The sequence below is a fragment of the Chiloscyllium punctatum genome, chromosome 16 (assembly GCF_047496795.1).
Source record: "Chiloscyllium punctatum isolate Juve2018m chromosome 16, sChiPun1.3, whole genome shotgun sequence".
Taxonomy (NCBI): Eukaryota; Metazoa; Chordata; class Chondrichthyes; order Orectolobiformes; family Hemiscylliidae; genus Chiloscyllium; species Chiloscyllium punctatum.
The window spans coordinates 93,748,363-93,773,938 of record NC_092754.1 but is presented as its reverse complement, the minus strand read 5'-3'; the positions used below and the strand labels follow the sequence as shown (position 1 = coordinate 93,773,938).

The window sequence follows — 25,576 nt, the reverse complement described above, 5'->3', positions numbered from 1 at the left end:
TCATGAGATATGATTTCCCATGCACAAAGCTGTTATTCGTATCCAGGATTTAACTCTGTACATTTGGGTCTGTGTTGCCCAGTTATAGGTGTTAATATTCTGGATGAAGTTCAAGTACACCAGCATTTTGTCAGTGACTCTGTATTGAGTCTTGTTCATGTCACCAACACAGGTGAGTTCCTTTTGAAAGGCAGTCCCTGTATCCCTTACACTATCTCCTGGTGGGCAAGTGTCCTTACCTCTGGACTCGGAGGATCAGGCTCCAAGTTGAGAAACAGCATCTTTGAAGAGTCTGATTAGTAAACCTGCCCAAGCCACGAGGCCATGCTGTCTCCCAACTGTCCCTGCCTGAGCTTCCAAACAGAACCTTCCTGTAATTTCTCTCCTGTCAGACTCTCCCATTGCTCAGTTTGTCTAGGATCCCCTCCTGCTGCTGCACTGATCCTGTCCCTCACTGACCTGTCCATCCCCCAGTGTCTTCCACATTCATTCACTGTTCGCAATCCCATTGTCCCAGTCCTCCAGCCACGCCCCCTCCACCCTATCGAGATGGCTCAGTGGTTAGCACTTCTGCCTCACAGCACCAGGTACCTGGGTTCGATTCCGGCCAAGGGCAACTGTCTGTGTGGAGTTTGCACATTCTCCCCGTGTCTAAGCAGGTTTCCTCTGGGTGCTCCGGTTTCCTCCCACAATCCTGAGATGTGCAGGGCAGGTCAATTGGCCATTCTAAATTGCCCATAGTATTAGTTACATTAGTTAGGGGGCATGGGTCTGTGTCAGTTAGTTTGCAGGGTCGGTATGGACTTGTTTGGTCGAAGGGCCTGTTTCCATACTGTAGGGATTCTGATATATTGGGCAGCAGCTGCTGTCAATCACCCGGACTCCTGTACGATCGGGAGCACGTGCTGTAGGAGGGAAGACCAATGCTCTGGCGCAGTGCTGGCAACTGTGGGAGTATGCACAGTATAGGTCAGTGCCTGGGAAGGAGACTGTGGGTGTGAGGGATTAATCTATCATTAGCAGCTTCATCCCTCTGGGAGCAGGACCCAGAGGAATGACCCCTTTCCTGCTACCCTGACATGTGATCAGACTATCAGTGGTGCAGCGTTTTGCAGAAAGTTTTCCGAACTCTTTTGTGAAGATTCAGGGTTGTTATGGAAAGGGACAAGTATGGGCCTGCAATTAAAATTCTAATTTGGCTCATTTTAGTAAGATGGGTCTTGGCCAGAGTGTGCAGGAAGCAGTGTATGCAGGATGGTTCTCATCAGGAGCTAGGAAACTGAATTCGAAGAGAGAGTGTGTGAGAACTGGATGTGGAGGAAAGGAGTGGGGGGATTGGTTTGGATTTCAGTTCACAGAAGAGAGAAATTGTGAGACTGAGGTTTAAAGCTTTGGGGGAACAAGGAAACTACAGTTTAATACTACAATTGTCTTATGAATTTCCATCCTGTATTAACAGTGGTAACTTGTGTGCTCTGTTGTACGGTACTGAAAGGGTGGATTTGCGGATGAGAAATTCAAATGGAATTTCATGTTCAGATCTGATAGTTACTTGATCCGTGCCGATCTGAATATCATTGGCCTTTTCATCTGGAAGGAAAGGTGTGTATTCTGTCCGTGGGCGAATATTTCAAATCTCAATGTGACTGGAAACATTACTGAGACACAGCCAAGTCCATGTCAGCATGGGAGTGTGGAGAGAGATTTCATTTGTTTTTGAAAGTCTGCAAAATCATGGCACATTTCCCAGGAACAATTAAGCCACAACTTTGCTTTGTAGAAGGACAAGTCTTTAATGAACCATGCAACCAGAAAGACACAAGGATACCTGCACCATAGAATAAACGATGAAAATGGGATTGTTGTAAAGGAGTTCATTCTCGATCATGGATTGTAATCCATTGGCATTGTCACGTCGGTTCCAGCGCCGCGGGGAAACACTGGAAATATGATGAATGTAATGTAGGTTTCAGTTATTAAACTGGAAAAAGTGCAGAACAATTTACAAGGATGTTGCCAGGGCTCAGGGGTCTGAGTTATAGGGAGAGGTTGGACAAGTGAGGATTTTATGTTCAGAGCAGAGGAAACTGAGGGGGTTCTTTTCGAGAAGTGTATAAAACCATGAGGAGCATGGATAAGGTGAATGCACTCAGTCTTTTTCCCAGGAACTCAAGGATTGGACGGCTTGATTGGATCAGTTTAAGGTTAGAGGAGAAAGACTAAAATGGAAGCTGAGGGGCAACTGTTTGACACAGAGGGTTTTATGTATATGGAATGAGCTGCCAGTGGAAGTGGTTCAGGCAGGAACACTCAACAGGTAAAAGACATTTGGACAAAGACATGGATAGGAAAGTGTCAGAAGCAAATCGGCCAAGTGCAGGGAAATGGGGTTAGCGTGGATGGACATTCTGGTCAGCATGGGCCAGTTTGGGCCAAAGGGCCTGACTCTGCTGCAGGATGCTATAACTCGAAGTGCATCTGCTATTTCTCCCACTAACTCTGTTGATATCCTGGGATGTATTCCATCAGGGCAATGAGACTTGTCTACCTTTAACTCCATTAGCTTGCCCAGCTCTAACTCTTTCACGATCATGGTTATTATCTAGGTCCTCACCTTCCTCAGTCTCCTTATCAATTACTGGCATGTTCTTCGTATCCTCCACTGTGAAGACTGACTGCTGTGTGCTCATATTCCTGAACCCTGCTGGATAGCAATAACTAGGCACAGAACTCTGAGAGGTCTTCTTTGAGTATTTATTGATGAGACATGGTAGTTACCTGGGTAGTGTACATGCAAAACAACTGCAGGCAGCATCAGGTAACTCCCCGCCTGTCCGATGTACGGCTCCCATTCTTATACCTTTGTGGTTTGGGACTTTGAATAGAGACTGTCTCTCAATATTATCTCCATGGCAACGGCAAATAGAAAGTCTAGTTCAGTTTAGCCCTTTATGGTTAAAACACACACCCCTCCCCCCACACCCCTGTGGCTCCGTCAAGTATCTGACAGGCACTTCAGTTTCAGTGGGGTATCTATCAGGATTCTGATGTGGAGTAGCCAGTGGTGGGGTGGGGTGGACAAACTTATAAATCACACAACACCAGGTTATAGTCCAACAGGTTTATTTGGAAGTACAAGCTTTTGGAGTGTGCTGTGACTTTTAAATTGATCAGGATTATCTCTATGGTAACAGTTAAGTGCTTCAACAATTACAGAGGCCATATGTTCCCCACATAATAGGTTCCCCTCTAGCAGTGTAAACAGCTATTCCGGCCCTGGGGATAACTACTCACCACTTTTTTCTCCCCCAATCCCATCTCGCTTTCTGTTGATATTTAAAGTTTTTCTAATCCCCTAGTTTCTCCTTGGTCTTTGCCAATTTGTATGCTTTCTATTTCAGTTTGATAGACTCTCTTATTTCCTTAGCCACCCACGGCAGATTACTCCTTTTCCTACAGTCCTTCCTTTTCCCTGATATATACTTTTGCTGAGTACTTTGAAAAATTGCTTTGGTATTCCCCCACTGTCCAACAACTTTCCCACCATAAAGTCTTTGCTTCCGTTCTAGATTAGCCAACTCCTGCCTCATCCTATTGTAGTCTCCTTTGTTTAAGCACTGGATCTTGGGATTGGATCTAATCTTCCAGCATTCCAGCTGTGTTCTAAATTCAACCAGATTTATCAGAAGTCTTTTATCAGATTACGAGGTGCGACAATGTTACCTGGGTGTTTTGCGTTTCATTCTCAAAGACCTTGGCTTTGTAGTAAAGTATAGGATAGATATTCACAACAGAGTATTCTGGACGGTGTAAATGTACTGCACAGTCTAAAACCGTAAATCACTGTCCCCCTCAGTTTAAAATTGCAAAATCATTATCTCCTATATGCTTCCTCACTACCTAAGTTTGGAACGCTAACCCACCTGACTATCCTGCATTTTCCAAAATCTCCTTTGGTGAAGATGGTGAGTTTTAATTCAGCTTTCCAGTTATTACCGTAAGAAGATAAGCACTGGGCACAGGAGAGGCAATGCAACCCTTCGAACCAGCTCCACCATTTTATACGGTGATGATTGAGCTCAGCTCGGTCTCAGCTGGATTTTCCCACCTGTTCTCTCTCACCCTTCATCTCATTGCAAAATAAACATCTGCATCGCTTCATTAAATCTGCTCATTGTCCTGGCATCCACCGCATTTTGAATAGGTAATTCCACAGATTTGCAACACATTGAGACAAGTACATTCTTCTTCATGAGAATATAATCGAGTCCCTATAGTGCAGAAACAGGGTATTCATCCATGGAGTCCACACCAACCTATGATGAGCATCCCATTCAGACCCACCCTATCCCTGTAACCCTGCATTTCCCATGCTAATGGCCTAACTGGCACATACATGGACACTGTGGGCAGTTTAGCATAGGCAATCCACCTAACCTACACATCTTTGGACTGTAGGAGGAAGCTCGAGCACCCGAGGAAACCCACCCAGACATGCTGAGAACGTGTAAACTCCACACAGTCGCCTCTGGCTGAAATAAAAGCCGGGTCCCTGACGCTGTGAGGCAGCAGTGCTAGGCACTGAGCCAGATCTGCTTAAAATCTGCTACCCCTTACTAACCTCCCCACTCCACAATTGGCTAAATCTATGTTCCTTACGTCAGAAATCAGGTTGTGGAAGCAGATGTCTCAGTAAAATCAAGTAACAGCCCGTGTCTGAATGGGGATCCTATACACAAGACCCTCCATCCCTCACTTTTCATTCACTATCCATAAACATGTCTCCAGTGGCTTCATGAGGGCTACAACTCCCACAATCCCTGAGGCAGGGACAACGCGTGTGCGGGGTAGCCTAGCACTGCACATGTACAGAATATGGGCGGATTTTGGAGCATCTGCTTTCGGGTAATTAGCGGAAAGCATTTGACGTTGTGATTGGCTGGAGGAGGAACATATCAGCTTGTAGTATTGATGGGTTGGGGGGGGGGGTGTCAAAGTGTCACCACACCCACATGGGCCCATGTTCCATCCCCAACTTGTCATAATGCTGGGAATCGACCAATGGGAAACAAAGAAGGGTCTGACCCATTCTCCCAGACTGAAGGTTCCTCTTCTGTACAGGATCTGCTACCACCCTTTCTGTTTCCTTTTGATTTATTCTCCTGTAATATTATTGACTTGCAGTAACTGAAGGGAAATGGAGTAAACCCAGAAAGGGTGCAGAGTCTAACCAGGACAGGAAGTGGTGGCATGGGTCTGTTTACCAGTCACTCCATGAGAATGGGGGCAGGTACATTAGGGACAGCAGAGGCAGAATGGTGGGAGAGTGGAAGTGGGCTGGAGCGTTACAGCTTTGGTGGAAGAAAGGGGAAAAAGATATTCCAGAGAAGCTAGAATTGTCTGTTCTGAATTTCTGTTCTGTACATACTCCTTTATACAGGGTGCTAGATGGTGAAGATTTGCAGACTGAAATCTCAAATTCATGTGCCGATCGTGATAAAGTTAAACAGCATTTGAAGAACCAAAGATGGAGAATCACTTGACCAAAATCCTGCAACACTCTCCCTCACAGGATTGTTGGTCTTTCTGCGCCAAATGGACTGTGAATGGTTCAAGACAGCAGTTCACTACCATCTTCTCAATGGTACCTAGTGATGGGGTATAAATGCTGGCTGAGCCAGTGATGCCCATATCCTGGAAATGGGTTCTATCTCTAGTTGCTGAAATCCAGTTGATGTTACTGCAGGATGATGAGGGACGCTGAGTGCGTCCTCCAGGAGGCAGCACCATCACATTTCCCCTGCCGAAACCCACACAGTAATACAGCAACGTCACTGGAACAAAAGCAGTGAAGCCAAAGGAGAGCTTAGATATAGTTCTTCGAGATAAAGTCATAAAAGGGGATTGGAACACAGCAGGAACAGGAGACTGAGCTGGATGGTCAGCTGTTTCCCATTGAATGGTGGAGCAGGATTGAAAGGCCGAATGGCCTCCTGCTGATATCTCCAAGGTATGTATATAGCCATGAAGGCCGGCTAGGAAGCAGGAGGCAGGGCAGGGATTCTGCAGGCGAATGCACTTCCACATCAGTTTTCAGTGAGGGACGGTTTGATGGATTTTATTTAACATTTGTCTTTAACACAAGGTTTGTGAATTTGGGTTTAAAATATTGTAGTTATTTATTCCACAATAAATAAAACTAAAAGAAAAGAAATGAAACTATCTGAATATAACCGTTTTTAAAAATTTTAAACGCCCTGTAAAACAAATCCTGTCTACTCCCGGACACCGTCACTTTCCAGTTACTCAAACTCCAGGGAAATATTCCCTCCCTGTCTGAACCTTTGGTTTGATTTAACTGCTTTTCAGTTCTCCTTCTGTGAGCTGTGAAGCGTTCTTTATTCCCCATTTCTCCTACCCAGAAGTGTTATCACACACAGCTGAGTAACCTTCCCACCATCAACATCATCATTACACCATTTTGGTTCACATATAATCACCAGCAGTCAACCACCCATGTAACCAATTGAATATTTATAAACAACGCCCCTTGCAGGCAAAGCAAACCATTACAAATGACAAAGTGGGAAGGGACCAAATCAAAGTCGAGTTGGGGGTGAGGAGGCAGCGATGGAGATAAAGCACTGTGTCCACTGCGGTGCCCACCTCTATCTAAAGGCAGCGGGAGAATTGATACACACTGCATGCTCCTTCTCCAAGGACACCCTGTTCTGTCGCCTTTATCCTCAATCCTAGAATAGAATCCCTGACAGTGTGGAAGGAGAGCATTGGCCCATCAAACCCCACCAACTATCCAAAGAACATCCCATCTGGAACACTCCACTCCTGTAACACTGCATTTACCATGGCTGATCCACAGAGTCTGCACAATCATGGACACTGTGGACAATTTAGCACAACTGATCCACCTAACCCAAAAATCTTTGGACTGTGGGAGGAAACCAGAGCACCTGGAGTGGACACACACTATCCTGGGGAGAATGTGCAAACTCCACACAGGCTGTTGACCAAGGATGGACTCCAACCTTATGCCTGGTGCTGTGAAGCAGCAGTGCTATAGAGCAATTTAAATCAAAACAGATGACCCGTGCTCATTGCTGTTTGTGGAGACTTATTGGCCAGAGAGTCATCCTGAGATTCAGGAAGAGACAATATGAATTCAGTCAACTCCTGCCGAGTTAATGTGATTAACAATAACATCAATACTCCAACAGTGTCATCAGACCTCATACCTACTCTATCATTTACGATTTTTAACCCATGGGAAGTTTGTTACCAGCTTCGATGACAGCCATAATGCTCTGACCACTTTGACGGAGCCAGTGCAAGTCAGTTCTAATAGTTATCAATGGATTGAATCTAAACAGGATGCCCCACAACAGGAAGTGCTCTGACACTCAATGCCTGTTAGCCAAGGTCATTTTCCTAAAACCACTCACGTCTGGCAATACCATTGAAGATATTTTATACAATAACCTTTCAGTCTCAATTTCCAGTTCCAGTCCATGAAGCAGCCAGTCACATGCACCAGTGAATTGAATTCTAACAGCAGCATTGCCCTGGCAGGAGAGATTGAGGAGCTTGAAGCTGTCTTCTCTGGAGTATCTAAACATGAAACACTTCAAAGGAACAAAAATCTTCAAGAGCTCGAGAGGATAGATACAGGAAGGATGTGCTCCCTGACTGGTGTGTCTGGAATAAAATAAGCACTAACTATGGTATCTTTACCCAGCATCCCCTTTAGCTGCATAAATGTTGAAGATTTATTTGCTGCTCTAATTCCACTCTCTTGATCACTCCCATTTTTAACTACTGTAATGTTGATGACTGTGCAAATGTATAAAATTGAATTTAATCCATCCCAAAACCTCTCTGTCCCTGTGTCTCACTTGTGTTCACCGAGACACTCAATCAATCTGACCTCTTTACAAACCCTGCCCGGATATTTCCTTACAGGGCTCAGAATTAATTATTCACAGAATTGTTCCTGCGCGCAAGGAGGCTGATTGGCTCATCAGCTCTCCAAAGGATCACCTCACTGAATGCAATTGTTCTCCCTTTACCCCATAAATATTCCCATTCGTCCATTTCCAATAACACCAGCGAGTTCACAAGTAACCACAGCGATTGGATTTGTTTTGTTTGTTCATGGGATCATGGCATTACTTGCTGGGGCAGCATTTGTCATCCATTTTAACTGCCCAGGAGATCGTTCAGAGTCAACCACATTATTCGGGGTCTGGATTCACATGTCGACTGGACTAGGTCAGAAATAACACAGTTTCCCAGACCCAATGACATGAAGAGTTGTTTTCTGGCCTATTATCCTATTTCAGAAATAATAATTATGTTTGCAGTTGAATTAAAAGTGAAAGACCAAAATGGGTTTTATTCTGATTGAGCACGTCCTCCTGTTTTCTCAGTTGTTATTGACAGTCTCATTCCCCCCACACCAGAACCTGTTACAGAGAGTGTTACAGAAAAGGCAGAATGGTCAGCTGCAGCTGGTCACCTGACCAGTCACTGGACCCAACGGTTCACTCTCCACAGATGCTGCCAGACCTCCTGAAAATTTCCAGCAATGTTTGGTTTTGTTTCGGATTTCCCAGCATTTGCAGATGGTTAGTTTTTCTATATTCATCTTGTGTGTTGCAGAAGAGTTTATTGATGAGTTTGGAGAGTTTTGAAAATTGCAAGTTTGGCCACAAATTAGCCATGATCTATTGAATGGCAGAGCAGGGTTGAAGGGCTGAATGGTCTCCTCCTGTTCCAATGAAAGTTGTCCATCTGCAGCTTGTGGTAACATTTCCCCTCACTGTTCACTTCACCTCCATGTCGAATACACTGTTACTGATGAACAAACCTCCTGTGTTTGAACTAAAACTGCTCATGTTCAGTGGCTCCCTTTCCTGCCACCGGGGTTTAACTCTCATCATGGAATGCTGTCTTGTATTACTGCGGGAATGCCCACAAGGACTAATCCTGGAGTCTGTATCCCCTGGGGTCCAAAACCCCCATTTCCTTCTTCCTATTTCATTCTGACTATTGAACTCTCGGTTTCAATCCATTCTCCTGTCATGCTCTTCAACATGCCCATGTGGGTGGACTAGAGGCAGCTGGGATTTAATGAAGGGAAGTGGGGATGAGGCAGAAGCACGAGAAGAGGTGACAGAAAAGACAGGTCTCATTGTAACGGCAGAGTTTCTCTGTGACCCAGTGAGTGGTGAGGCACCTGAGTTTGTGGGGGGAGACAGATTCAATCAGGAATTTGGTATGACACTCAGACATTGACCTGTCCATCTGATTGTTAACTCAGACAGAAAGACAAAAGAAAGATACACGTTTAGATAGCACCTTTGATGACCTGGGGCAATGAAACATGCTTCAGATCCAACGATTCCAACCTCAAATCTCTGAACCCACAAAAACAAAGCTTCCTACTTATGCCTCAGCCCTCAGGTTGTCTCTTAGCCTCCTCTTTTCTTGAAAAAAACATTTTGAGCTGTTAAGCCTTTCCTGGTGATTATAAGCTCTATGTTCCTGTAAGATTTGTGATGAATACTTTATTATTTTTCTGTCCCTTGTGAGTGATGCCAGCAACAGAAACAGTTCCTGACCTGTGTGGGTTTCGGTTGGAGTATTTGTATTTACAAATTCATTCTCACACTCACATACAGTGTAAAATTGCTGTAAAACAGAAGGAAAGGATTAAGTGAGAACCCACAGAAACACAAAGGCAGCATGTGTACCTGAGCTGAATGAACCTGGCATGAGGAAAACGTGATGACAGTCACAACTTGTTAGGATTACAGAATCCCATAAGGTGCAGAAAGAGGCTATTCGATCCATGGAGCCTGCAATGACCTGCTTTCCCACCCTACTCCATAACCCTACATTTACCATGCCATCCCAACCCGCCGAACCTGCACACTACAGGTCATGTTAGCATGGCCAATAGAGCAAACCTGCACATCTGTGCGAGGGTCACAGATTACATCCATATGCTCGGAATTGTGGATGAAGGCTCACGAATATTTGACTCTGACACAAATGCTCTGTTTTTAAAAATAAAATCTGGGGGAAACTGCAACCGGAAAGATTTCCAATTATCTCTAGAGGAAGAGAATTCAAAACTCGTGCCACTGACCCGGGGACACAGTGAAGTCACAGAGGCCTGGGAACCATCAGAAATGTAACAGGTTGTGAGCAAGGTGGGGGTGAGACAAGAACAAAACGGCAGTCTGTCACACGGGGGAAGGCAGGAGAGATTAAATAGCAGAAATGGTCTTTCCTCAAGGCCACGGGGAATGGAGTTCAGGCTGGGAAAGATACAAGGAAACAAGGTGTGCAGCTGTCATACAAAAAAACGGATTATAAAACATAGGGCTGAGTTCAGAGTCTGAAATTGTTGCTGAAATTGGCGAGTACAGAAAGCCTGGATAGTTCTATTACAGCCAACACATAGAGGATGGGCCAAGTGGCCTATATCTGTGCTGCAACTTTCTGATAAATTTATTCCGACATTTGGATATCAACTCTGATGATGCTCATAAATTAGACTTGAGTTTAATATTCTGGAGAAATGTCAAATAAATCACATTGATCCGAATTCTGCAGACTTTAGTCCATTGCCCTGCATGTCCCAGTATTTCAGTTACATCCATGTCCTTTTATTCTAATATGATGCTTGTTACTGCCTCTGCCACCCCATCAGTGAGTTCCTGCTCCCCATCATCTCCGAGTAAAATGAATTCTCCCTTCCCCTTCTTTCTGAGAATTAGCTTCAATCTAAAACCTCCAGTTTCTGACCTCTCAGTTAATGAATCGCTCCTTACTATCCACTCGATCTGGATTCCTCAGCATTTTATCACTTCAATTAAATCTCAGCTCATCCTCCTTGGAAATCATCCCCAGCCTGTCCAACCTTTCATCAGAGCAGAAATTTTCCAATTGTGGAAACATTCTGATCAATCTCCTCCTGTACCCTCTCAGGTGTGATCACATCAACTCTGGATCAGAAGTGTGTGCAGTATTTTTACCGTGGTCAAACAAGTGTTCCTGATATTTCCCGTGTCACCTCCGTGTTCCTGTGGTTGTCACTCAGACAAGAAGTGTCCTGGTTTTCCCACATGGAACTGGATGTGCACTCCATGGGGCTGGGATTCCCTACCACGTGTTTATTTGTTAATTAATCCTAAATTAACTTCAGATTAAAACAAGATTATCAGCTACCCACCAATCAACTTCTTCCATTATACTCAAGTCACCTTACGTTTGAAAAATATCTTGAAAATTATTACTATTTAAACACAACAGGCTTTAGTTTGCTGATCAAGTATTCAGATGTCTCCACTGTTACAATCACTTGAAGATTATCTTTACCTTCAGCTACATTTGGTGAATTGAACACTGATTGTAAATATATGAATATCAAACAAAGAGAACTGTCCTCAGAACTCCAGCTGTGCTCTGACTTCATTCACAACTGGATTTGGTTGGACTGCAGATCTTAAATCTGTTCTGTTGTTTCCCGGATTGCTTCACTCTGTCTATCACTTGCTGCTTATGCTGTTTGGCACATAAGTCGTCCTCTTTGGGAACTTCATCAGGTTAACACCTCATTATCAGGTATTCATGCTGCTGTTACTGGCATGCCCTCCTGAACTCTCTCAGTTGAATGAGGATTGATCCTCAGGTATGATGGTAAGAGGTAAATTGGGGAATATGCTGGGCCACGATTCTGTAAGTTTTGTTGGAGTACAATTCTACTGCTGTTGGTGGAAGGAAAGAGCTAAGCTCTTACACTGTCGGCCCCATACACAAGACGCTACACGCAGTATCATGAACACTATTAGGCCAAGACATGAAATATGAGCAACACTGTACAATGATGCAGGATCACAACTGCAGCAAGGGGTGATTAAGATCCAAGTTGACAGAGGAGTTGGGGAAGAAGCAGTTGATCAGATTGTCTCATTCAGAATCATAAAGAGACTCTGAGATTATTGTACTGTTGGAGTGAGGATGGAGGAGGTTGGGGAGATGAAGAGCCCTTCAAAAGAAACTAATCTGCCTGAGTGTTATGGGATCGGCTTGATTGTGATGCATTTTACAGAAAGCTAATTGAAACTGTTTTTATCCCCAAAGGATAACAAGACTGATGGTGCTTCCAATCATCATCAGAAACAAACCCTAGAATACAGGGTTCATAGATGGATGTTAATAGCCAATCAACATCCAATTCCTGCAATCATTCAGCAAACTTATGTGTGATTAACCTGTCCTGATGAACCATAAAATCGCTGTTCACTCTGTGCAGATGGACAGTGATGTGGGGAAGTATTGGCCGAGTGGTATTGTCGTGAGACAGTTAATCTAAAACCCCAGATAGTGTTCTGGAGAACTGGGTTCAAATCCTGCTGCAGCAGATGGGGGAGTTTCAATTCAATAAAAATAAGCTCTGGGTGACAATTAATCGATTGTCAGAAAAACCCATCTGGTTCAGTAATGCCCTTTCAGGAAGGAAGCTGCCATCCTTCCCTGGTCTGGCCTACATTGTGACTTCAGAACCACAGCAATGTGGTCGACTCTTGCCTACCCTTTGGGCAATTAAGGATGGGCAGTAAATGCTACTGGGCCAGCGACACCCTCATCCTGTGAATGAATAATGGAAAATAAAAATCTCTACCCAGTGTGAATCTGTACATGTTCAACAATGTTGTGAACATTTCCAAAACTAAGTTCTCTATATGCAAAACTTTATGAACTGCCAAAACCATTGTTCTTTAAATGGTGTGAAAAAGATAAAAAGAATCCTTCAGTTGTGGTTATGAGTAAATTAATTGGTGTCTCAGCAGGATGGATGCCTGAGTGAATCCCTTCCCACACACACAGAGCAGGTCAATAGCTCCCCAGTCTGACTGGTTTGGCCAGTTTCCAGGTGGGATGGGTAAAGAATTCCCTTCTGGCATTCCCCATATAAAGCAGTAAACATTATCTCCTGCTATGGAGGGACAGCCTGCATTGGTCGGAGTAGGAACACTGAGCAGAGTAGGAACACATACCTAAATGACAATTTAATCGGTGACCAGAGCAAGTTAAGCAAGTGCAAATAAAATGCATTATAGCACAGAAAGAGGCCTATCAAGTCCAAGCTGGCTCTTGTTGCAGAATCCTACATTGTCACTCCCCATACGTACCCCAAACTCTGCAAATTTATTTCCCTCAGATCTGTTCTAATTGTTTTTATCAATCATTGATCTTCTCTATTTGCACCACCATAGCAGGCAGCATGTTCTGCATATTTCCAGCCAATACTGTCAGCAGGCACACTAACTCATCTCCCACTGTCTCAAAACCATATATCTGATCTTAATTCTTGTGCCATCACCAATCGAATGCAGACATTTTTGTCTGCTATATCTAGGAGAAAGTGAGGACTGCAGATGGTGGAGATCAGAGCTTAAAAATGTGTTGCTGGAAAAGCACAGCAGGTCAGGCAGCATCCAAGGAGCAGGAGAATCGACTTTCGGGCATACGAAACGTGCTGCGCTTTTTCAGCAACACATTTTTAAGCTCTGCTATATCTAGGTGTGTTATAATCTCATACAGCTCTATCAAAAACATATTTAACTTGTTTACTTCAAAGAAAATAGCAATTTCTTCAAATCAGTCCAGTGACTGCATTTTCTTCATCAGTGAACCACTCCAGTAAGTCTGTACTCCACAATCTGAAGATCACTCATATCCTTCATTGTTGATGCCTATTTTGTTCCACAAATCCAGACGACGCAAGTTTTCTGCACAACAGCAGTAGCTTTATTATTGGACAGCCGGCGAGAGTTTCAAAGCGTCTCTAAGTTGTCAAGTGTCTACTTGCAGAGACTCTTCTTCATGAATCTCTGCCTTACCCACAGAGACAGTTTATTTCATAGGAATTAGGCAAAGGCATATCAGTCACATGGGCGATTGTCAACAGATAGTTTAAAGTAGGTAATTATAACCTTACAAAGCTTGATGAATGGCGATGTCCTGTGATAATGTGTGAATGGATTACAAAAATTGATTATCGTATTGTTCATGATTATGTGTTGATGGGAAGAGATTAAGACAGAAGGGTTCTTCCTTCAGTAAATGGGGGATTCACTTACCTATGATAATATGGAGGGGAGATAAGACAATGGGAGTGGGAGACAGTTTAACAGAGCTGTGCCCAGGGCTACCAGTCTTGTCTGGAAAGGGCAAATTTCTCTATCTGGGGTTGCTCACATGTGTGGCTCCAATAGGTTCTATTTCTAAGCTCCAGTCAGCCTCTCCCCTACTGAGGTGTTCTGTTTGTATTGTAAGAGTACAGGCCTTCAGTTGATACTGCATTTTGGCAGGGTAATTCTTAGATTACTTACAGTGTGGAAACAGGCCCTTCGGCCCAACAAGTCCACACCGACCCTCCGAAGAGCAACCCACCCCCCCCCCTACACTTACCACTTTACTTTAGGCAATTTAGCACGGCCAATTCACCTACCCTGCACATTTTTGGACTGTGGAAGGAATCCGGAGCACTCGGAGGAAACCCACGCAGACACTGGGAGAATGTGCAAACTCCACACAGACGGTTGCCTGAGGCGGGAATTAAACCCAGGTCTCTGGTGCTGTGAGGCAGCAGTGCTAACCACTGTACTACCATGCCGCCCATAAACCTTCATTCCCCGATGTGTCCTGAAATAGAAGCAAAACATGGAACAGGCCCCTCTATGGTATTTTAGCTCCCTCATCCTGATCCAGAATCTGTTGACCAGAATTGGATGCAATGATTGAATGTGACTTAACTAGAGCTTTGTCAATGATCAGCATCTTTTCCATGAGTATGTTATCAATCCCTCTATTAATGAAGCCCAGCATCCTATACGTTTACTCAAAACATTTTATGTTCTCTCTCCTTTAATGATTTGTACACATTGTCCCCCATTCCTGCTGTCCTGCACTTTGTATCTGTGCCATTCAAATATATATTCCCTTTCTACATTGCTTCTCTCAAAATGCGTCAACTTACTGTGTGTTCTAAAGAAGAGGCATATTCCACTCAAAATATTATCTCTCGCTCCACACATTCTACCCCCTAGAAAACAGAACAGTACAGTACCGGAATAATCGGCCCACCATGTCTGTGTGGATCATGATGCTATTCCAAACTGATTCCATCTGCCTGTATATGATCCATATCCCTGCCAACCCATGCCTGCTTATGTGTCTGCCCAAATGCCTCAAAAGCATTGTGATTGTTTCTGGTTTTACCTCCTCCCAGGAGAGAACATTCTAATCAATTACCTCCTTCTGCACAAGAAACTTGCCTGACACAACTCTCTTTAAATTTGCACATGCTGCTGGAAATGCTCCGCAAGTCATACAGCATCTGTGAAGAAAAATCAGTGAATGATTAGGGTCTGGTCATCCTTCCTAAGAAACGTGAACGCTGATTTCTCTTCACAGATGCTACTAGACCTTTGAACTTTTCCCGAAAATGTTTTTGTTTCTGGCTTGCAGCATCTGAACTTGTTTCAGTTTTCATTTCCTTTAAATTTGCCTCCTCTCCCCTTAAATCCAATGCCTCTAGAATTTGTCATTTCCACCTTGGAAATAGATTCAGATTATAAACTCTGTCTGTGCCTCTTGGGTCACCCCACAGCCACTGACTTTCCAGTGACAACAATACAAGTCTTTCCAACCTCTCCCAATCCAGGCAACATCCTGGTGAATCTGTTTTCACCCTCTCCAAATATGTGATACAAACAGAACACCTCAGTAGGGGAGAGGCTGACTGGAGATTAGAAATATAACCTATTGGAGCCACACATGTGGGTAACCCCAGACAGAGAAATTTGCCCTTTCCAGACAAGACTCGTAGCCCTGGGCACAACTCTGTTAAACTGTCTCCCGCTCCCATTGTCTTACGTCCCCTCCATATGAGCATAGGTAAGTGAATCCCCCATTTACTGAAGGAAGAACCCTTCTGCCTTAATCTCTTCCCATCAACACATAATCACATCCTCCACATCCTCCTTATGCGGTGATCAAAACGGCACACAATACTCCAAAGGTGGCCTAATGACAGTTTTATATTCAGTCCCCTGTCAGAAGAGGGCAAGCCTGCCATCCAGCTCCTTCACCACTTTCAGAGAGCTGTGAACTTGAACCTGAAATCTCTCTGTATATCAATGCTGCTCAGGGCACTTCCGTTTAGTGTATACATTCCTCTGGCAATGTGCCTCCAAAATTGCATCACCACACATTTGTCCAAATCAGATCTATCTGCTATTTCTCCGTATAACCTTCTAACTGATCTTTCTTGCTGTGTCCTTTGACAACATTCTTCATGATTCACAGCTTATTCACTTGTACCACCTACAAACTTGCTAATTAAATTGTTTACATTTTCATGCTAATCACTGATATATGTTGCAAACAACAGATGTTCCAGCTCTGATCCTTGTGGAACAGCACTGGCCACAGACCTCCAGCCAACAACATGCCCTGCAAAACTGTTGCTGGGAGAAATATCAAAGAGAAGCCTGTGTTTCGCAGCACACATGACCTTTATTCAGCGGTTCTTACTGAGGCATGATGGGATATTTTCATCTCGAGAACTCTGTGGCTTCCCCAGCCAAGTACAGCTGGGTTTCCTTCATATGTTCCAGTAATATTTTCCCCTGATCTGATCTCCTGGATTTGGAATGTCAGCTCAGCTGTTTCTGTGCTCCCCTTCCCAGTTTCTGATTCTCTGCCCCTCTGCAACTTCCTCTCTCGACTCATGCAGTTGCTTTGCCAGTTCTTTCAAAAATTGTTAAACCCTATTCTTGACCATAGCATATATTGAGCACTCCCAATACCACACCCTGTGGTATCTGCATAGTCCGTCCGGTCACTAATGTTCCCTTTGCTGGGGTTGACATCAGTTTCTTTAGGATGGTGGGGAATACTCTAACCCATCTCTGCCTGTCTCTGTGAGGGCCTTAGTCAGATTAGTTTTCAGTGTCTGCTTCATTCCTTCTGCTGTACCTGAGCTCTGGAGGTGGTATGGGAGATGGGATTTCTGTTCATTACCTAACAGGCCTCAGAGCTGTTCAACTACGTTCTGTGTAACATGTGTCACTTGGTCAGAATCTGCAGGGGAATGCTTCCACACACTGCATAAACCTGTTTATTAAACCCAGCAGGATCTCCTTCCCTGGGATTGGGATGGGGGTGTTTGTAAAATCCATCTGTAATTGTTCCCATGGGCCCCTGTGTCCCTGCTGCTGCCTCCATTTTATCCTAATTGTTTTCCCTGGCTCCTACTGTGTACAGACTACACACCTTCGACAAAACCTTGTTATATGTCCCTGTTCCAGGCCTCCCCTATAGTGGAGCATCTGATATTGCATTGTATCCTGCCCAATATGGGCTGACCTATGACATGTATTTAATAATGTTTGTCTTTTATAGTGTGGTGGCACTGCTGGATCATCCAGACTCTGTCGTGTCCTTTACTGCCCCAACCTTTCCCCATTCCTCTTTCTCCTGTTGTGGAGCTGTTTCTGGAATATCTTATAACCTCCTCTCTCACTTATGAAGCTACTGCCACTGCCATTCCCCAAATGTCTGCACTATTTCAGTCATTATTTCACTCGCCTTACCCACATACTCACTGCCCCGTTGGTGTGGGGTTTCTACTTTCCTGTGAGCTCTAATCTTCATTATTGCTGCTTCACTGGGAAAGTTAGCTGCTTCCACTAACTCTCTGACCTGTCCTTCATGCTCAATGTGGCCCCCAGACAGGGTGATGTACCTCACCGAGCACAGGCCAACTCATGGTCATGAACTATCCTAAAGGCATGCTGACTATCTGTGTATATGCTGACTCCCTGACCCCTGGCTAATGTCAGTGCTTCTGACAGGGGTTGTGATGGTTCTGCTATTTCTGGATAATTCTCCACAAGATTCCTCCAATAATTAAACAATCTAAAGTTTGCCTTACTCCTTCACGATGTGCAGGTGGATAGTTTTTAAATCATGGTCTTTTGTTCCACTGGGATTATCCCCTCTCCCTTCCTGATTTGATCTTCCTGATATGATGTCCCAGGTACATCTCTCCCTACCTTCCTGGCTGCACGCTCTATGGGTCAATTTTAAGCCCAGCCTGCCTGACCTGACACTATACTCTGTTTAATATCTGGATATGTTCTTTCTCACCAACTGAGGTAATAAGGTGTTGGCAAGAGCAATGTGACTAACTCCATCAGCCATACATCGGTGGGATATACTGGAATATCATGGGATCCCTGAGGTAACTGGATCCAGGTGTACTGTTTTCCTTTGACAGTAAACACCAGCTTATTCTGCCGTTCCAGGTCCACAGGTATGGACCAGAACGCATTCACAATATCAAGGGCTGAGACTATATCCTGTTGTGATTTCAATCCATTAAATACAGTGGTGTGGTTCGCTACTGTAGGATACTGTGGGAAAAAGGTAAATTAATGTTACTTCTGCAATTATGCAATTCCATTTTACAAAGGAGGTGAACTCACACCAGTGGGTAATTGTTTTAGCCAAGAGCTGAGTCAACAAGAATGGAAACAATGTGGAGGAAATATATAATTGTTTTTGTATTAGCTAAAACTGTATGTCAGAAGGTAGACATTATGGGCAAGTAGATAAGATGTGAGGGGATGAAGTTAAGCTAGATACGCCTGTACAAACAGTAGATATAAACATGTGCTTCCCACTTTTACAAAAACACAGGAACAAACCCCAATTAAAAGGGTCATAGGGATCAGAACGGCCTCGGGAAAGGCACAGATGAAGGGGGTAGATAATGATGAAGAAAGAATATGCCTAACAATGACCTATAGCAGGATAAGGTCAAACAGCCTTGTGAGACCAGAAATAAGCATTTTATCACAGACAAGGCCGGATAAGGCAAGAGGTAAACAGGGGTAATGGGGGCCGGTCTTAGGGAAGTGGACGATGTAAGCAGGGGAGGGAGCAGTGTAAAACAATAGACATCAAATCATATAAATGTTATGTATGAATTGAATTTAGTGTGTGTATGTCCCTTGCCTTGAGAAAGTGACAGCACACCCACTTGCAAGTGTAAAATAAATGGCACTACTGGTTCAGATCTTGTCTCGGACTGAAATTATTGAAGTGAGTGGGCTTTGTTTCTCACAACTGGGGGCTGTCCGGGATTTTCTTCCATCACCGGGGGGAGTGGCTGGCCTTGGACACTGGGAAGACGCGTCCCGTTCCCCATTGAAGAGCGGTCTCGTGTCCTGGTTTGGTCTGCTCCCTTGGGCGACTGGTACGAATCCCACAAGAGAGACATCTGAATCAGACAGTGATAGGAGCTCGATAGACAATACGGCACAAAGGGGCCAGGCAACTCTGTGCACAGACCAAGGTAAGAAACCTGACTTTTAAGTATTGCCTTGGTGGCCGGGATTGAGTTTTAGTAGTTAATAAGGGACTAACGAAGGAACTCAATATGGGTTGTGCTGTGGGTAAGGAAAAAGCCTCCGGGAAAACAAAAGAAGGAAAAAGCAATGGAATTGGAGGCGGGATCCCTTAAAACATACCTCCAGAAAGTTCTTTGGGGAGGATGTTGTGGAATTGGCAAAATAATACTTGTACAGGGGAAAAAGATGATTAAATATTGTTGCTTCATATGGACTAAGGAATCCATTCTTCGTCCCGCCTCTTTTGGCCAAAATTCAGGTCGGACAAAGACTGGGTTTGTAAATATCTGAATTTATTTGTCAATGAGTGAGAGAGAGAGAGAGAGAGAGAGAGAGAGAATGAAGAGAGCTGTACAGCTGGTAGAAAGTTTAACCCTTTGTGATTTGGTTTGAATGCACATTTGTTTGTTGGTGATTGAATGTTTGCGTTTTATTCCCTGGAGCTTGAGTTCTGGGACTGTTTTGAATCTGATTCTTATTATGGAAACTTAACATGATTTCTTTAAAGGTTAAGGATTCTATAGAGATTATGAAAAAAAAAGAATGATAACTCCTGTTCTTCTTACAGGTCATGACTGCCTTACTATCAGTTTCTAACTAATCTCTTTTATCTTTACATGAAAGCGATTTATGGAGGACAGTTGAAGTTTCAGTTCAACATTAGATTGTAGTAAAAACAAGATCCTATGGTTAATATCTGTGACCTTGGATTCGGCCATTGTTCATGCATTAGAAGTTTTTTTCTTTAAACTTGAATAGACAAATAATTTTAAGGCAGCTCTGATTATTTCACGACCTATAGTATTGTAATTGAGCAATGATTGGTCAGGACTACTTAAGAAAACTAATTTTGGATTTAAATTAAGGGACTAAAACTGGGTGATTACAGTGGATTTCAAAATTGAGAACTGTATGCATTTTACATTTTGAATATTAAATACTGAATAAATGAACGTAAATATATAAATATATTTACAAGTTTGGAACAGGCTTCAAAGTTAGTCAAGCATGAATTGATGAATTGGTGTTTGAAGTTATGGGGAGCTAGAAATATTGCAATATTTCTTTAAAAAAAAAGAAAAAGGGGAAGAACGTAATGACTTATCCCCTTCGGGAGGTACCAATAGGGGACAAAGATTGGGTTTGTAAGTGCCCCCCTCAGCAGTGGGGAGGTCAGGACATTTAAAAAAAAAAGAAATGAAGGTCCTGGTTGAGGATCTGGTAGGGTTGTCTGAACAAACTGATCAATTTTTGGGGCCCAGTCTGTATACCTGGGCTGAGTTAATGTCTATTTTGAATATACTATTTACTGGGGAAGAAAGGGGACTTATATGGGGAGCAGCCATTAAAATATGGGACAGGGAACATCCGATTGGAGATGGGGATGCTGGACAGGGAGAGGTGAAGTTTCCCCTCAGAGACCCCCAGTGGGAAAATCAAAATCCGGAGCATAGAGAAGAAATGAGGGAATTGAAAGACCTGATTCTAAAAGGTATAAGAGAGGCAGTTCCGAAGTCACAGAATTTGACTAAAGTCTTTGAAGTTAGACAGGAGAAAGATGAGACTCCTTCAGCTTTTTTTTGCAGAGATTAAGAGACTCAATGTGGAAATATTCTGGAATGAACCCTGAGAACCCAGTGGCACAGGGTCTTTTGAAAGTACATTTTTGTGACAAAGGAATGGCCAGACATACAGAGAAAGATACAGCAAATAGAAGGGTGGAGTGAAAAGCCATTAGATGAATTGTTAAGAGAGGCACAGAAAGTGTTTGTAAAGAGAGAGGATGAGAGACAGAAACAGAAGGTGAAAATGATGGTAGCTGCGGTTGATGAGGTAGTTAAAGAAAAGAGTGGAACCAATATTGAGCAACTGGAGTGGTGGGTGGCAGCATTTAGGACAGAGAGGAAGGGGGAAAGGGAGAGAGAGAGGGAGAGGACAAGGGGGAGTATTTGATAGAGGGTTCGAGCGACAGGGGCAGAGCTGGAGGTCTCCACAGGCAGGATGCTATTATTGCGGAAAGATAGGGCATTTTAAGCGGGAGTGTCCTGATGTACAAAGGGAAGAGAGGGCAATTCCGCTTATGAATTTTGATGAAGTATAGGGATGTCAGGGGTTCCTGCCCCCGGGAACCCACCAGGAACCCTTGATAAACCTGAAGGTGGGACCCTATAGGGAAGAGGTAGTCTTCCTAGTAGATACGGGGGCAGCACAGTCATCGCTGAATTTTAAACCAAAGAAAGTAGGAATGTCAACACGGTCAATTACTGTTTTGGGGTTAAAAAGGGGAAGGATTTACTGTTCCAGTATTTGAACCTATGATGATAGAAGGTCCTAAGGATAGGGTCACAGGGGAACTGCTGTATATCCCTGATATAGGAAGTAACTTATTAGGGAGAGATTTAATTATCCTCTTAGGACTAGGGATTGGAATTCAGGAAAAAGAATTAGTTGTACAAAAGGCAATGTTGGCAGAGGATGTGGAGAGAGAGATAGACCCTATTGTATGGGCTAGGGAAGGGAATTGTGGAAAACTACAGATCCCCCCCCCCTTGAAATAAATTTAAAAAGGAAAGGGGACGTTGTCTATGAGCGACAATATCCCATTTCCATAGAAGGTAAACGAGGACTGCAGCCAGTAATTGAAGGATTGATTAGAGATGGATTGTTGGAGCCATGTATGTCTCCTTATAATACCCCAATACTACCAGTGTGGAAATCCGATGGAAATTATCGATTGGTGCAGGATTTGAGAACATTAAATCGAATAGTACAGATCAGGCACCCAGGGTGCCAAACCCCTATACCTTATTAAGTAAGATCCCTCATGACCACAAATGGTTTAGTGTGATAGATTTAAAGGATGCCTTTTGGGCTTGTCCCTTGGCAGAAGACGGTAGGAATTTGTTTGCCTTTTAGTGGGAAGACCCTAAGACAGGACAGAAACAGCAATACCGGTGTACTGTGCTTCCCCAGGGGTTTACGGAATCCCCGAATTTATTTGGACAGATGTTAGAACAAGTATCGGAGAAATTTAGCAGCCCCAAGGGGACTACCCTGTTGCAGTATGTAGACGACCTCTTAGTAACAGGAAAAAGAAGAGAAAGAGTAGTAGAAGGCACTAACAAATTATTGAATTTCCTGGGTCAGCAAGGACTGTGAATATCTAAAAACAAACCACAATATGTGGAGCAAGAAGTGAAATACTTGGGACATTTAGTTAGTGAGGGAAAGCGAAAGATAAGCCTGGAACGGATAGAGGGAATAGTGGGAATGCCACTGCCCAGCACTAAACGGGAGTTACACAAATGTTTGGGTCTCACGGGTTATTGCAGATTGTGGATTGATTCCTATGGACTGAAGACTAAGAAATTATATCTCAAACTATTAGAGGGGGAACCAAAATGTCTAAGTTGGGATGATGAGGCAAAAGAGATCTGATCCATGCCCCTGTGTTAGCCCTACCTTCCCTAGATAAACCTTTCCACCTCTTTGCTACCGTAGATAAGGGAGCGGTTGTGGGAGTATTAACCCAGAGGTGGGGGAAGGGATTAGTACATGAAGAATTGATTAAACGAGTCTTGGAGTCCCTATTACTTCCCCGAGAAATAGCAGTAGTGCATGTAAATGGTCATCAGAAAGGAAATGAACTAGAGGTTAGGGGAAATAGATTAGCCGATGAGGTGGCTAAGCAAGCAGCCCTGAACCCACAAGAATTGGTGATTCATTCCCTAATACCTACTGTCCCAGGTCCTTGGGAAGCTCCTATATTTACTGAAAGCGAAGAAAATGAATTGAGAGATTTAGGGGCTGTAAAAACAGCAGACGGGCCTTGGAGGTTACCTGATGGAAGGGAAATGTTAAACAAAATGATGATGCGAGAGATTATGGCTGTCCTACACCAAGGCAGCCATTGGGGAGTACAAGCAATGTGTGATTTAGTTCTTAGGGAATATGGATGTAAAGGAATATATACAATTGCTAAACAAATATGTGAGGGATGTATCATATGCAGAAAGGTAAATAAGAAAGTCTTGAGAAAACAGACCCCGGGAGGAAGAGACCCAGGATTGAGACCTTTCCAGAGTATACAAGTAGATGATACTGAACTCCCCAGGGTAGGCAGACTAAAATATATGTTGGTTATAGTAGATCATTTATCTGGTTGGGTTGAAGCATACCCCTAGCTACCGCCACTGCGAGTGGGGTGTCTAAAACAATATTGGAGCACATAATTCCCCGATATGGGCTCGTGAACCATATTGATTCCGATCAACGAACTCACTTTACTTCTAAAGTGTTACAGGGGGTAATGAAAGGGTTGGGAATTTCCTGGGAGTTCCATACTCCGGGGCACCCGCCATCATCAGGAAAGGTTGAGAGAATGAACCAAACACTCAAACGACAGCTCTCTAAATTGATAATAGAAACTAGACTCCCTTGGACCAAATGTTTACCTATAGCTCTCTTGCGAGTACGAACAGCCCCAAGGAAAGATTTGGGACTATCCCCCTATGAAATCTTATTTGGATTACCTTACTTGGGAACAAATGGTGAATTGCCAATTCCCGAAACTAAAGATTTGTTTTTAAAGAAGTAGATACTGGGTTTGTCCTCCTCTTTGTCTTTCCTAAGGAAACAGGGTTTATTGGCACAGACTCCACCCCTTAAATTCACCGTTCATTCCATCCGGCCGGGAGATTGAATCTTAGTAAAATCATGGACAGAGACTAAATTACAGCCAGACTGGGAAGGGCCGTACCAGGCTCTTTTGACCCCTGAAACAGCGATAAGGACAGCAGAGAAAGGCTGGACTCACTACACTCGGATCAAAGGGCCAGTGGACCCTCCAGTTGAGGAAGAAGTCTGGACAGCCGAATCAACGCAAGATCCGTTGAAACTCAGACTAAAGAGACTTTGAGTAACTAATTATACAGTGGCGACGTGAGCGCGGGATTATTTCTGTAAGATTGTATACTAAGTCTTTTTGTGCTTCAGCATGATGTTTAGAATACTGGGAATGCTTAGAGTTATGATGCTAGCTCTCTTAGTATTGGCATTTCATCAAATATCATTTTCATATGTATTATTAACGGTCCCCAAGTCTGATAATCCACAAGTAATAGACGCTGATGTATGCAGCTTAGTAAATTGTGGGGATGTAGATAATCAGAGACAGTACCGCAGCTCTGAGATACATCTTAAGTCCTATGGGGATAGCCTTGGGGATGGTATTTAGTATAATGGTCTCGTCACAGTACACCAGGCCCCCTTCCGACTAGCTCGTGATTGCCCTGATAAAAAGTGTAACCCAATATACCTAACAATAAGGAAAACCACATGGCACGAAACAATCCTGGTTGGGGGGGGGGGGGGGGCACCTATGAGATACAATGAAATGAAATGTTTGGGATAGAAATGAAAGCAAATGGGAAGGATTTCTTGGGCTATTGTTTTTGAATTAGCGTAGGACAGGGAAAACGGGTAGAACTACTGGGTAATAAGATACAATCTTTCACCCCTCCCGATGATCCTAAAGTAGTAAAATTTATAGAGGTAAAGGACTTGAAACAGACCATTGAAATAGAAACTGGGTACGGGGATGCAAATGCCTGGGTTGAATGGGTAAAGAATACTGTGAAAAGTCTGAACAAAAGCAATTGCTATGCATGTGCCTCCGGTAGGCCAGTGGCCCAGGTGGTTTCCTTTCCGCTCGGGTGGAAGTGAGACAGGAAGGGCATGAAATGTATGATAGCCCTGTATCAGGATGAGACTGCGTGGAATGATAGGAATTGTACCTCCCTATCTCTGATGTTCTCTCCCTTGGAGAAGAAAGATGTAAAAGTTCCCCCCCGTTTTCTGCCGCAGTTGGAAATCACACATCGTGTGTGTAGACGAGGTACAAGTCAGTCGAAAGATTTGGGGGAGCTGAAATTATGTACAGAGATTAAGAATGTCACCGAAACGGAGAAGGGAGGTAACTACTCAGCATTAAAGGTTCCCCGAGCGGATCTGTGGTGGTACTGTGGAGGCAAAATATTGAGACCCACGCTATCTCCAGATTGGAG

At 43.8% G+C, this 25,576-nt stretch overlaps 1 long non-coding RNA gene across 3 annotated transcripts in view; it reads left to right on the top strand.

Annotated features, from left to right (window-relative positions):
• LOC140487229 (uncharacterized) overlaps nt 1-8,372 on the top strand; it is a 33,899-nt gene extending 25,527 nt beyond the window's left edge. For all 3 annotated transcript variants that reach the window (XR_011962808.1, XR_011962807.1, XR_011962806.1), the window contains one exon: nt 5,441-8,372. This is a non-coding gene — a long non-coding RNA (uncharacterized lncRNA). The remainder of the gene's footprint in view (nt 1-5,440) is intronic.
• The last annotated feature ends 17,204 nt before the right edge of the window (nt 8,373-25,576 follow it).